At 32.2% G+C, this 13040-nt stretch overlaps 1 long non-coding RNA gene across 1 annotated transcript in view; it reads left to right on the top strand.

The window, feature by feature from the left end:
- The window catches only part of LOC107976352 (uncharacterized), a 519171-nt gene that overhangs the window by 485535 nt on the left and 20596 nt on the right, over window positions 1-13040 (top strand). Inside the window, exon 5 of the long non-coding RNA XR_008536779.2 lies at window positions 7995-8069. This is a non-coding gene — a long non-coding RNA (uncharacterized LOC107976352). The remainder of the gene's footprint in view (window positions 1-7994; window positions 8070-13040) is intronic.

Genomic DNA, 13040 nt, shown 5'->3' with positions numbered 1-13040 from the left:
TGGTAAAGGGCACTTAGTTGAGCTTCATGGCTTCTTCCCCTAGCCAGCCCATTTTTAATAATTATACTTGCATTAATTTTTGGACCATGTTTGTTAAATCTTTTAACCAGATTTATTTCTTCTCACCTAAAAACCATTAGGCTTCAAATTATCATGCAGTAGGTCTTTCAGCCAGTTCCAGGTGAGGATGCCAGCCCTGGCCCTCAAGAAGTCACCTTGTCCCCAGTAGAAAGAGCAGGGTGAGAGTACCATTGTCCCCAGTAGGTGGGAACTGCTCCCCAATTAGAATGAAGCAGTTACAGAAGAAAGACAGTTAGTCCCTCTGCCTCCCATAAAGATTTATGGGGATCACATCTCTCAGGAGGAAATGATGCAGGAGAATAAGATCTGGAGACAAGGAGCCTTCACTTCAGCCTCCAATTGGTCATGGGACAAGTCTTTATTTGAATAGTGTGCAACTTCACTTCAGCCTCTGATTGGTCGTGGGCCAAGTCTTCAATTAACATAGGGTATAACCAGTAGGAATACTCTAAAGGGTCCTTAAACCCCAGAAGGTTGTTTGACCTTTATTAATGAAGCATATTAGAAAACTTGCAGTGCAATTCTTTAATGGAAATATGCAGCAACCACTCAAGTCATAAGTGTGTAACAGCTGTGAGTTTGCAAAATGAGTTGGTACCTTCCACAGTGTAAAATCTAGAAAAAAAAAAAAGATGGCTAATGTGAATCTACAAGGTTTCACGTAGCATGTCACAGTGGGAATCTTAATAATCTTCTACCTGGATTGTTGTCTAAGACTCCCATTTTTGGTTTCCTGAGGTGTGACTGTTAGCTAAGCTGGAGATAATTTGAGACTAATTACTAGCCATGTCAATGGCAATTCTCCTACAATGATCAACCATATTTTCTCTTTTGAAAAATCATTTCTTGGATAACAACTGTAAATGTAAAGAGGTTTCAGGCTGTTTCTTCCCCTAGAAGAAACCAAGCATCACTCAACTGGAGATAAAATCTCAGACTTTATTTGCACTGAAAATAGGTTGAAAGGATGAAAACAGCAGACTAATGTATTAATAGTAAAGTATATAAGGGAAGAACTCAGTTCTAATCGTTTATTTTATCAAATGCACTTAAAACAGTGCAGAGGCATATGTCGTGGGTGTTCAGCTAAATGATCGACTTAGATATATACTTATTATTATGTTATCTTGCTTTTCTTATTTCTTATTTCAGCACTTTAGTGGAGCAACTTGAACAATAACCTCTCAGTACATCTTTAAGCTATTTTGCTTTTTTGAGAAATATTTCTTAAAAGGAAGTCTTTCCAGTGGAAATATAAGAAAAACAAACTAGAATTGATTATTTTATAGCAGATGCAATATTTCCACTTTATTTTAATGATTCACATTATGATATAATTGATAACTATAATGTAGACACAGTGTATTGTATTAACAATGTTTTCCATTTTAAAAGTCTCCTTAGGTTTGAACTTCCATTTGACAAATGATTTCTAAGGCACTAAATTGTATATATTTTACTAAATATGTACAACTATTAAAGCTAGTCAAAATTTCCTTCAGGAGAAGAACTTTCCCTGCCTGAAGAGAAAATGAGGAATAGATAAACGTATTTGTTTTAATAAAATAGGGACCTTATATATCACAAGGTAAGGTGTGTTAGAATATTTTATGAAGTTGCTTTAAGCTCATTGGAAGCCATTGTTCCTAAGTAGCCTGGTTTAATTATTAGAAAAATCAGCTTCTTTGGTATACTATTGAGTGAAAACAGTTTATCATACAGTCAATGGCTTTGTTACCAAGTTGAGTTTAGTAAAAAAAAATTACAGTTAGAGCCACTGAAGCATATGTCCCATGAAACTTGACCTATATGGAAGTGAGAATTTGGTATATAGCTCGTAAGTGAAACATGAGAATGTTATTGGGTAGAAAAACTGCAAGCTGTTATCCAAAGGCAATTGCCAGAAAGAATCTCATGTAAACTGATAAATTAAAGATACTGCACCATTTTTCCTTTTGTTTCTTTTATTGAATACAATTACTTAAACATGCTTTCCACATCACCCCATGGCATGCAAAAATATAGAAATTAAAAATATATATTTTACACAATGTTTTTCCCCAAAGATCCAGCTTTCTTTACTCATTATTACAACAAAGTAAGGAATCCATCTAAAATTACTATTGTTTTGTCAAAAAGATTCAAAAAGCTAATTTCTATAAATTGAAAATGGATAAAGCACAATTTAAGTATCATTAAAAATAAATGCATCAATATGGAATAATAATTCTAAAAAATAAATAAATACATTAAATTGAAACATATCAAACTTGTTTAAATTCATGGAGTTTATTATTGCTATTAAGAAACAACAATAGCAACAAAATCCTGGTTGGTCACCTTTAGAAGAAAACAGAGAATCCACTTATTACTTTGAATATGGGTAAAAGGAGGAAAAAAGAGGGAGAGAAGGAAGATGTAAGAGTAAGCAAGCATTTTTTCATATTTTTGTACAAGAACTGTACTTTTTCTGTTGTTGTTTGTTTGTTTGTTTTGAGATGGAATCTAGCTCTGTCGCCCAGGCTGGAGTGCAGTGGCGAGATCTTGGCTCACTGCAACGTCCACCTCCTGGATTTAAGCAATTCTCCTGCCTCGGCCTCCTGAGTAGCTGGGATTACAGGCATGTGCCACCATGCCTGGCTAATTTTTGTATTTTTAGTAGAGATGGGGATTCACATTTTGGTCAGACTGATCTTGATCTCCTGACCTCATGATCCTCCCACCTCGGCCTCCCAAAGTGCTGAGCTTACAAGCACGAGCCACTGCGCCCGGCCAAAAACTGAACTTTCGAGAACAGAAAGTTGATAAAGGAAGTCATGAAAATACCACCACTATGAGTTTATTTTTTCGATCATTAAATGTACCAAATATGAATATGATCAGACCTCTATCCGCTAAGCTACCAATTTACAGGAAATACAGGGGCAGAAAACATGTTAAATAACACCGTGGGGATGCCATTGGAAAAAACTATAGCATGGGAAAATCTACAGAACAAACATATTGGTTTTTTTAGGCACAAAAATAACGTAACATCAAAGGGAGGAGAGGAAGACATGACTGAGATTTAAAGGGAAATGCCAGCATATCAACCAATTACAAAATATAGAACTTATTTGTATTCTGAATAAAATCTTATTTGAGAATTATGATAATTGATAAAATGTGAATAAACTTTTGATACCATTAAGGGGTTATTAAGAATTTTAGATATAAATAATGCTTTGAATATTTTTTAAATGGAAAGTGCCTTACCTTTTATTTACATAATAAAATAGAGAGGAAATGATATGATATATGGGATTTGATGCAACATTATTTTGGATGGGTGGTTGTGGCTATAGATAAAAATGAGATTGGTTAGGAAATTAATTGTTTTTGTAGCTCAGTGATGGGTATTTGGAAGTTCATTCTATGATATATTTTCCCTCTATTTTAATACAGGTTTTAAATTATCTGCAATATAAATTTAAGAAATATAGAGAATACTTCTATCCTTAGGTAAGGAGGGGTCCAAGAACAATTCAGTCTGTGGTAAACGAAGCCAATTCTGACCTGTGAACACTTGCAGACCTCAAGATTCTGAAGCCTCAGGCAGGGACAGGAGATATGGCCTAGGGTTACATGTGCAAGTATTTGGAAATGAAAACCCCTCCACAAAAAAACTGTTATCGCACTGAAAAAAATGGACTGGAGAAAGCACACCTACCAGGACAAGGAAGAAGCAGGGAAATGAAATTCCTCTGTTTTCTCCTAAGTCTGAGTGGGTATAGAAGGACAAGCTAGTGGACACCAAAATAAAGCTAATAGAGAAACTCATACGGTGTTCTATTCCGTAGGATGACTGCCACCAGTCAGTGGATTTCAGAATTAGGTAAAATGAATGGAGAAACTGCCCTATATCAAGAAGAATTCAAGAAGCAAAACAAATTGTGTGTTGTGTTGTCCTAAGTTTAGTTTGAACAAATTGAGAAAACTAAATTATTAAGATAATTGGGTGAATATGATTATGGGCTTGGAATTAGATGATACTAAAGAATTATTTTTAGGGTGTTTTTAAGCTTTGGTTTTAAGTTTGGGGTACAAGTGCAGGTTTCTTACATAGGTAAGTTTAGGTCACTGGGGTTTGTTGTACAGATTATTTCATCACTCAGGTGCCCATTAGTTATTTTTCCTGATCGTCTCTCTCCTCCCACCCTCCACCCTCTGAAAGGCCTCAGTGTGTGCTTTTTCCCTCTGTGTGTCCATGTGTTCCCATCACTTAGCTCCCACGTATAAGTGAGAACATGCAGTATTTGGTTTTCTGTTCTTGTGTTAATTTACTAGTGTGTGAATAGCACGTGGTTGTGTAAGAAAATGTCCACATTTTTAGAGATGCATAGTGAGCTAGGTAGAGGTGACAAAGCATATTATCTGATGTATGTTTTATGAATATGCTAAAATATGGTTTTTAGACCAGTAGTATCAGCCCTACTTGTAGACTTATTAGAAATGCAGAATCTCAATATCCACCCCAGATATATTGAATCATAATTTTCATTCTAAGAGAATCCTCAAGTAATTTTTATGGGCATTAACTTTTTTTAAGTTCTGATTGTACAAACTCCAACAAAGAAGAAAAGACAAAGAAAATTATGGAAGACAATGTGGCAGAATTTTTGTAAATGTTAAATTGGGGAAAGGACATGTAAAACTCATTGTGTCATTATTCCTACTTTGATATGCTTTAGAAATTTTTATTATTAAATCTAAAAATAATATTTGAAAAAGACAACACAGGATTCAAAGTTCAACAGACAAATTTGTATAATTTCTTCTGCATTTATTCTTGCTCTATCTCTGAAACCTGTATAATTTTTATTTATTTATTTATTTATTTTTATTATACTTTAAGTTTTAGGGTATATGTGCACAACATGCAGGTTTGTTACATATGTATACATGTGCCATGTTGGTGTGCTGCACCCATTAACTCATCATTAACGTTAGGTATATCTCCTAATGCTATCCCTCCCCACTCCCCCACCCCACAACAGGCCCCAATGTGTGATGTTCCCCTTCCTGTGTCCATGTGTTCTCATTGTTCAATTCCCACAAACCTTAATAATTTTAAAATTCAAATCTACTATATGAATGTCAAAAGGAAATAAGCTGTTATGCTACTTAAACTAAAGAGTATACTGGAAGGTAGAAAATTTAATAAATAAAGATAATTTTTCCCAAAATTTATGATAAAGTGGAAAAATATGTCATGAAATTACTAGACTGTTCAGCCTTAATGTATAAACACAAGTTGTGGTTCACAATAATATAATTACTTAAAACATAACTCTAAAAATGAGATTTTATTATTCACCTTGGCAAGAAATCAATATTAAAGTGTACTATATTTTATGATTATAGAATCAAAGAGCTAGTAATCATTGAAACAGGAATAACTAACATTAAATTGGGTAATTCTCAAAATACTCAGAAAATAATGGTCAATTTGTATTATTGTGTATAAACAGAACTGTGAAATTCTTTTTCTATATTTAACAGAATAGAAAAATACCTTCACATGAAAGTTCAAAGGGCTTTACAGATATAGCATGGTTAACTTGAAAGACAAAAAATGACAATTTCCATGCATGCAGCACATAAAACATATCTTCAGCACACTTCAGAGCAACTCGTGTAAAATAGCATAACCAATATTGTTCTTATGCATATTCAAATTATCAACAAAATCAGGGAAAAACAGAGGACAAAATCATTTTGTGTTATATAGCTGTAAATGCACTTTCTAGAGGATAATGTAAACTTATTTCCATGTTTCTTTGTGTTTGAAAGTATTATTTTGTTCAGTAGTATTTTTTAGAAATTATTATTGTAAAGTAAATGTCTCCCCAGGAAAGTGTCTACCTTTTCCCTTCCAAGTAACACAATGGACATATTTACAGAAAGTTATCACTAAACTTCATATTACTGAAGTAAGTACATCAAATCAGAGCCCTGAGTGTTAATTGAATTTTCTAGATTAGCAATCTAAGAACTTTATCACACTTTTCTTGAAGATCCTACTTTAGTTTTTGTGGGTTTTATCAATATTTTCTCCATTGAAATTAAAACAGCTTTAGTAAATTATAAAATAGATCAATTTTTAAAAGTTAATTCAATTAAAAATAAGAAGTCTATTACATATAAGTCTAAATAATATAGTTTCATAAAAATGACCGTATTTTCAAGGACAAAAATATCAAGGATAAAACTGGCATTATTTCACATTTTTACAAATCTCAGGAGGTATACAATCTGGAAAACTCTACTTGTGAAATAATGAGAATAAAAAAAGGCAATGATGTCTTAGTATTATTATGAGAATTGTTTTAGCCTTACAGACCCCCAGGAGTCTCTGAGCAGCATATTGAAATTGTTGTTCTAATTTAATTCTGGATCATATATTGTTTTGAATCGAAGGATAAGATTCATGCACTTCCCGCCAGGCATGGTGGCTCACACCTGTAATCCCAGCACTTTGGGAGGCAGAGGAGGGTGGATCACCTGAGGCCAGGAATTCGAGATCAGCCTGGCCAACATGGTGAAACCCCATCTCTACTAAAAAAAAAAATACAAAAATTAGCTGGGTGTGGTGGCACGGGCTTATAACCCCAGCTACTTGGGAGGCTGAGGCAGGAGAATCACTTGAACCCAGAAGGCGAAGGTTTCAGGGGGCCAAGATCATGCCATCGCACTCCAGCCTGGGCAACAGAGTGAGACTCCATCTCGAAAAAAAAAAAGATTCATACATTTCCTAGACAGAGTAAAAACTATATTGAAACAGCCAATTCTATTCCTTAGTTAAGGAAATGCATCTTTTAATAATTCACTTGCTCATTGAGCAAATATCTATTTAATAACTATTTTTAACAGATACAGGACAATGGACTGGTGGTCCAAAAATAAATACATGTGTCCATGAACCCTTCCCCCAACATTCCCTCAATTGATTTATGTTCTGATAGAAAATACTTGTACACATAAATGATGAGACACTAAGCCATGATGAGTGTTGTGGTATTTATGTACAAAAGGTGACAGAGATAGGCATAGGAACAGTACATGCTTATATTTGAGTGAGACAGTGTGAAAAGATGTGAAGGAAAATTTATCAGAAGAGTGCAGATTAAAATATTAAAGCAAATAATGAATTTGGAAGACAGCAGTTAGAAAGATGAGGTGGAATGAAAGTGTGAAGAGTAATAGGAAAAGTTGAGCCTGTAAATATAACTTAGCAAATACTGTAGCATAATTCATTTGGGGAAATATAAGAAATTCACTATTGCTGGAGTATAGAATTCCACGAATACAGAATAATAAGATGGGGAAAAGAAGAGACAGGAGATGTGTCTAAAGGATTAAGAGACGGTCAGAAAAGTAAGGCTCATGCAAGATGTATTCACAAGTTAGAACATTCTGGAGTTTCACCAGAGAATTTTATTTATTATTGAATAATAATATAAATACAGAAAGGTATACAGCTCTGTGAATTGGCTTCTATGCATACTTTGATGCATGTTTTTTACTGAAAATATGAATATATTCTGTTGGTACTATACCTTATAGGGGAAATTTTGAATCATGGACTCTGTATATGTTCAATTTTAGCAGATGCTCAGAGTTTTTAAAAATGCGTACCAGCTGCTGTACGTTTTCAACAATACTTGAACTGTTCCACGTTTTGCAGTTTAGTGATTCTAGTTGGTTTACATTAGTATTTCAATATAACTTTAACTTTCATTTCTAAAATGGTTAATGAAGTTGGGCATCTATTTTATATGTTAATATGGGGATTTGAATATCATTTCAGGAAGTGTCTGTTAAAGTCTTTATTTTTCTATTGAGTTATCTATGTTTCTCTTACAAATTTGCAGGAGTCCTTTGTTCCTTTCTCAGATAAACGTGATTGGAGAAGAAACTATCCCCAATTCTCTCTTCATTGACATTTGGTAAGTAAAAGTTGTAAATTATAATAAATTCTTCATTGACATTTGATGAGTGTAAGTTGTAAATTATAAAATAGATCGATTTATCCATTTTTTAAAATTATATATTTACAACATCTTGTCGATTTTAAGATATTTGTCTTCTCAAGGACTTAGGAAGATATGTTTCCAGTTGCTTACTAAAAACTTTATTATGTAAGGTTTACGCTTAATACACAATCTATTTGGAATTTATTTTTGTGTATGGTGTGAGATAGGGGTTTGATATGTTTTGTCCCCATATAGAAAACAATCAGCACAGGTTATTATTGAAATAATTACCTTCTTTCTAATGTATTGCAGCATCACTTTTCTCATAAAACATATCAATGTATATATAAAGTCTGCTTCTGAACTCTGTATTTCCTTCCATTGATCTATTTCTTTGTTTGCACAGGTATCTCATTCTTTAATTATTACAGCTTTAAATTCATCTGGTGGTGTCTCTAGCTTTCTTCTTTTTTTCAGATTTTCTTGGCTATGCTTGACAATTTGCATTTTTATGGAAAATATTTTCAAATTTTTATGTGATAAAATATACATAAAATTTACTATCCTAATCATTTTTAATAGTATAGTTCATTGGAATTTAGTACAATCACATTGTTGTGCATCATTGCCACCATCCTTCTCCAGTACTCTTCATCTCATAAAACTGAAACTGCATACCTATTAGACAATAAATCCCATTCCTCTCCCAACAGCCACTGGCAATGACCACTCTACTATTTGTTTCTATAACTTTTGACTACTCTGGGTGCCCTCATAAAGTGAAAACATACGGTATCTGAACTTTCATGACTGGCTTATTTCACTTAGCATAATATCCTCAAAGTTCATTCATGTAGTAACATATGTCAAAGAATCCTTACCTTTGAGGAGGAATAACATTCCACTGTATGTGTATACAACATTTTGCTTATCCATCCATCTGTCCACACTTGGGTTGTTTCTATCCTTTAGTTATTGTGAATAGTGCTACTATGAACATGATTGTACTAATAACTCTTCAAGATTCTGCTTTAAATTATTGTGGGTATATATCCAGAAGTGGAAGGACTGGATCATATGGTAATTATATTTTTGCTTTATGAAGAGCCGCCATACTGTTTTCTTCAGGGGCTGTACCAGTTTACGTTTTCACCAACATTCCCACCATTGTGGTGGCCAGCAACTGAGGAGGCTGAGATAAGTGGATTCCCTGAGCCCAGGAGGTGGAGGTTGCAGTTAGCCAAGATTGCGTCACTGCACTCCAGCCTAGGCAACAGAGTGAGACCTGTCTCAAAAAAAAAAAAAAAAAAAGAGTTAAATTAAAAAATAAATAAAAGTCATTTGACCATATATGTGATTGTTTATTTCTTGCTCTCCATCTATTCTATTTACCTATATATCTATCTTTATTCCAGTACAATGCTGTTTTTATTATTGTAACTTTGAAAAAAAATTTAAAATCTAGAAGTGTGATCTTTAACTTTTGTTCTTTTTCAAAATTGTTTGGGCTATTTGGATTCTCTTGAGATTAAATATAAATTTTAGGATAGATTTTTCTATTTCCACAAAAAATTCCACACCATTTGAATTTTGACAGAGATTGCAATTAATCTGTAGTTCACTTTGGGTAGTATTGAAATTTTAACAATATTAAGTTTTCCAATCCATGGACATGGAATGTCTTTCCATTTGTTTATGTCGTATTTAATTTCTTTTAGCAATGTTTTAAAATTTTTATTGTACAGATCTTTCACTATCTTCATTAATTCTTAAGTATTTTATTCTTATTGATGCTATTGTAAATGGAATTGCTTTCTTCTTTGTCAAATTGTTCATCATTAGTGTATAAAAATGCAACTAATTTTGCATTTTGACTGTGTAACCTGCTACTTTGTTAAATTTATTTATTCTGACGGGGGTTTTTTTGGTGGAATGTTTAGGGTTTTCTACATATAAGATTATATTATCTGAGAATAGAGGTAATTCTTATTCCTTTCCAGTTTGTACTTTCTTTCTTTCTTTCTTTCTTTCTTTCTTTCTTTCTTTCTTTTTCTTTCTTTCTTTCTTTCTTTTTCTTTATTTTATTTATTTATTTATTTATTTATTTTGACTATTGGCTCTGGCTAGAGCTTCTAGTACTGTGCTAAATAGAAGTGGTAAAATCAGGTAGCCTTGTCTCGTTTCTGATCTTGGAGAAAAAGCTCTTAGTCTTTCATCATTGAGTATGATCTTGATTATTGGCTTTTATATATAATTTTTATTATGTTGAGTTAGCTTACTGCTGTTCCTAGTTTATTAACCTTTTTTTTTTTTCCTGAAAAGAGACGTTGAATTTTGTCTAATGGTTACTCTGCACCAGTGGAATTATTATGTGGATTTTGTTCTTCATTCTGTTAATGTGATGTGTTATGTTAATTGATTTTCATAGTTTGCACCATCCTTACATTACAAGAATAGATCCCACTCATCATGATATATAATCTTTTTAATATACTGATGAATTTGGATTGCTAGTATTTTGATAAGAATATTTTAACCAATGAGTATAAGGTATATTGTTCGGCAGTTTTGGGGGGTGTTTACTTAGTTTGTTTTTCCCTGTGTACTATTTTTTTATGGCTTTGGTATCAAGACAGTGCTGGCCTCATATAATGAGTCAGAAAGTGTTTACGTTCCCACGTCTTGAAATTCCTGAAAAAGTTTGAGAAAGTAGAGTTAGTTATTCTTTAAATGTTTGGTAGAACTCACAAGTGAAGGTAATAGGTCCAGGGCTTTTATTGGTCAGAAAACTATTGATTACTGATTCAATCTTCTTACTAGCTATAAGTCTACTTAGAATTTTCATTTTTTATTTCAGTATTGGTAAGTTTTGTGTTTCTGTAATTTTTTCCATTTAATCTAGGTTATCCGATTTTTTGATAGTTGTTCATATAATCCATTTAATTTCTGTAGATTCAGCAGGAATGTCCCCACTGTCATTTCTGATTTTAGTGTTTTTTCTTAGTAAATCTTCTTAAATGGCTGTAAATTCTATTTATCTTTTTGAAGAAGCAGCTTTAAAGAAAATTTCTCTGTAGTTTTCTACTTTCTATTTCATTTATCTGTGCTTATTCATTATTATTCACTTTCTTCTGGTAGCTTTGGGTTTCATTTTTTCTTCTAGTTTCTTTTTTGATTTGAGTTCTCTCTTTTAAAATGTAATTTAATGTAAGCATTTATAATTATGGTTTTCTCTCTCAGCACTGCTTCTGTTGTATTCCATAAATTCTGGTATGTTGTGTTTCCATTCTCATTTATCTCTATTGTAGTAATATCTACATGTCCCGTAATTTTTTTATCCATTGGTTGTTTAAGGGTGTATTGTTTAATATTTAATATTAAATTTGTGAATTTTCCAGTTTTTCTTCTGTTGTTGATTTTTAACTTTATCCTTTATGATTAGAAATTATACTTTAATATATATAGCTCTATATATCTAAATATATTAAGAATTAATTTGTGGTCTAACATATAGTCTATCCTGGAAAATGACTTACATGCACTTGAGAATAATGGATATTCTGTTGTTCTTGAGTAGAGTGTTCTATATATGTCTGCTGATCTAGTTGGTTTACTATGTTGTTTAAATTCTCTATTATTTTCTTATCTTTTGTCTGGCCTATTATTGAAAGTGGGGTACTGACATCTCCAAATACTATTGTACAACAGTATTTTTCTCACAGTAATTCTGTCAATTTTTGTTTCACATTTTTTGATGATATATTATCAGATACATGAGTGTATATGAATGTTCATAATTGTTATATATTCTTATCTTATTGAACCATTAATTAATATGCAATGACTTCTTTGTCTATTGCATACTTTTTTCATTAAAAGCTTTTTTTCCTTCTGATGTTAGCCTAGTTACTCTCATTCCATTTTGGTTAGTATTAAAACAGAATATTTTTTCTATTCTTTCACTTTCAACCTGTGTTTTTTGATCTAATGGAAGTCCCTGTAAATAGCACAGAATTGGGCCTTTTTAAAAAATTTTTTTCCTGCCAATTTCTGTCTTTTAACTGGAAGGTTTAATCCATTTACATGTAATGTAATGATTGATAATAAGAGATTTACTTATTTCATGTTTGGTATTTGTTTTCTATATGTCTTACAGCTTTTTTATTTCTCCTTTTCTGCATTAATGTGTTGTTTTATGCTTAATTTTTTTGTAGTGAAAAGTTTCAATTCACTTATCATTTGCTTTTGTATATATGCTACATATAACTATTTTTTTGTGGTTAACATTAAGACTACATTAAAATCCAGAAGTTGCAATACTCTAATTTGGATTTATACCAGCTTACCTATAACATACAAAATATCTGGCCCTTTACAGTTCCATCCTTGCCCCTTTCAGTTATTGATGTCACAAATTTCAATTATTCGTGTCACAAAACATAAACATGTTTTGAAACATAATTATTTTTAATGCATTAGTAACTTATGTAGAAAACAAAATATAGTTATAAACCAAAGTTACACTAATACTAGCTTTTAGCCTAATAATTATACTTAATATGTTAATCTCTTACATCACGTGGAAAACAAAAGGTGAAGTTACAAATTATGCTAAAGTAATACTAGTTTTTATACATACCCATGTATTTACCTTTACTTATGTTTTATTCTTCATATTTCTTTGAATTGCTGTCTAACATCCTTTTATTTCAACCTGTGGAACTCTAGCACTTTTTGCAGGACAAATCCTGTAGTAATAAACTACATTAGCCTTAATTTGTTTGGGAATGTCATAATTTTTCCATCACTTTCAAAATACGGTTTTATCAAAAGTAGCATTTTAGGTTGACATTTTTTTTTCTGTTAGCACTTTAAAGATATTAGCCCACTGCTTTCTGGCCTTCCAAGTTTGTATTAAAAAAATCTGTTATAATCTTATTGAAT

The sequence above is a fragment of the Pan troglodytes genome, chromosome 7 (genome assembly GCF_028858775.2).
Source record: "Pan troglodytes isolate AG18354 chromosome 7, NHGRI_mPanTro3-v2.0_pri, whole genome shotgun sequence".
Lineage (NCBI taxonomy): Eukaryota > Metazoa > Chordata > Mammalia > Primates > Hominidae > Pan > Pan troglodytes.
This window is presented reverse-complemented; position numbering and strand designations above follow the sequence as displayed.